Raw genomic sequence first — 1,995 nt, 5'->3', positions numbered from 1 at the left:
TTGTTTATGGCACCTAGACCCTTGTCCCGTCCAATCCTTCGTATAATGTGGATGGTTGCAAATGGGTATTCTGTGTTAAGCGGGGATTTGATTGGTCTGTCGAATGTTACGAAGCTTGTCTCGTGGCTAAGGGATTTCATTAGTAGCCTGGTGTTGATTTGGTGATACATTTAGTCCTGTCGTTAAGCATAAGACAATTCATGTTATTTTGTCACTTGCTATTTCCAAGTATCGGCCAACTCGGCAACTTGATATATCCAATGCCTTTCTTCATGGAGATTTAGAGGAGATTGTCTATATGTCTCAACCTCTAGGCTTTACTGATCCACTACATCAACTACACGTTTGTCTATTGTGCAGATCCCTCTATGGCCTAAAGTAGGCCCCGCGTGCTTGGTTTCAAAAGTTGACCACCTTTATTTTGGGACTGGGCTTCCAGGGATCTAAAACTGATCCATCTCTTTCATCTACAATCAGCATGGTGTGACTATATATGTGCTCATCCATGTTGATGACATTTTAGTCACTGGTAGTAGTCTCCAGGCTATCTCTAAACTACTTAAGTCTCTTTCTATAGCCTTTGCTCTCAAAGACCTTGGGAATTTGCATTATTTTTGGGGATTAAAGCCACTCAAACTACTGATGATCTTCATTTGACCCAAAAGAAGTATATCCTGTATCTTCTTCAACGAGTAAACATGCATGAGGCAAAATCTATGCCAACTCCATTGGCTTCTAGCTCATCTTTGAGTTTTACTTCTGGTACTCCGCTGCCCAATGGTACTTTGTATCGGCATAGAGTTGGTGCCTTGCAATATCTAGCAAATACCCGCCTGATATTAACTTTGTTGTTAATAAGGTTGTTCAGTTTATGCACTGACCCACTGATATGCATTGGTCTGCTGCCAAGCGTATCTTGTGCTACTTATGTAGTACTACTACTCATGGCCTCTTCTTTTCAAAGGAGTCTTTTGTTGTCTTGTCTGCCTATGCCGATGTATATTGGGCTGGCTGCCCAGATGATAGGCGATCAACCACTAGTTTTTGTATCTATCTTGGTTCCCATCTTGTTTTGTGGGGCTCAAGCTAACGAAGGACTATGTCTCAATCTTCCACTGAAGTAGAATACAGTGCTATCGCTACTGTCTCTACAGAGTTACTCTGGTTGAGGTCATTACTCGGAGAGATTGGGGCTTTTCTTTCTTAGGCTCCTGTGGTTTGGTGCAACAACATTGGTACTACCTACTTGACAGCCAATCCAGTTCTTCATGCTCATACCAATCACATAGAAATTGACTTTCATTTTGTGAAAGACTTGGTTTCTTCCAAGCAAATGGTGGTTCATTACATTTCCACCTTGGATCAAATTGCTGATACTCTCACCAAAGGATTGCATCATCCTCTATTTCTTTTGCTCCATGACAAGCTTACGATTCTTGACCCATTTCGCTTGCAGGGGTGTGTAAAGGAGTGATCCATCACTACAAGTGTCACTGTTTCTATGTATATCATTGCCTATAAATACCTTATGTAATCCGTTTTATTAATTAAATGAAATCTCATAAATCTCACAAGTACAAAAGATAATAAGAGAATGGTAGACGAGTGATATTTTTCAGTTTCTTGATTTCCTATTCAATAGGGCTTCAATTCAATTCCAATGCTAATTAGAGGTTTCCAATTCGAAAAGGATTCATCTTAACCTTTCCATACATTGTCTTTAGTTAATGTGTACAGCTATAACCCCACATTGCAGGGTTTTATTTAATGTCCCTTTACTTTTCTTTCTCTCTCCCCATTCCGTGGCCTTCCACCCAATTTAATTCATCTCTGCAAGTCTGACCCCAAAAAAGAAAAAAAAAAAAAAAGAAAATTTCATTTCTGCAAGTCCCGAATCTCTTATTCCCACCATTGATCTGTATCGTGCGAGTCACTGGCAAGGAGGACTTCTTCCAAGGAATTGAAATTCTAGAGCTTCTTTTTCTTCTTTGGGTT

The sequence above is a fragment of the Hakea prostrata genome, chromosome 9 (assembly GCF_041222555.1).
Source record: "Hakea prostrata isolate BN-2017 chromosome 9, UWA_Hpros_2, whole genome shotgun sequence".
NCBI lineage: Eukaryota > Viridiplantae > Streptophyta > Magnoliopsida > Proteales > Proteaceae > Hakea > Hakea prostrata.
This window is presented reverse-complemented; position numbering follows the sequence as displayed.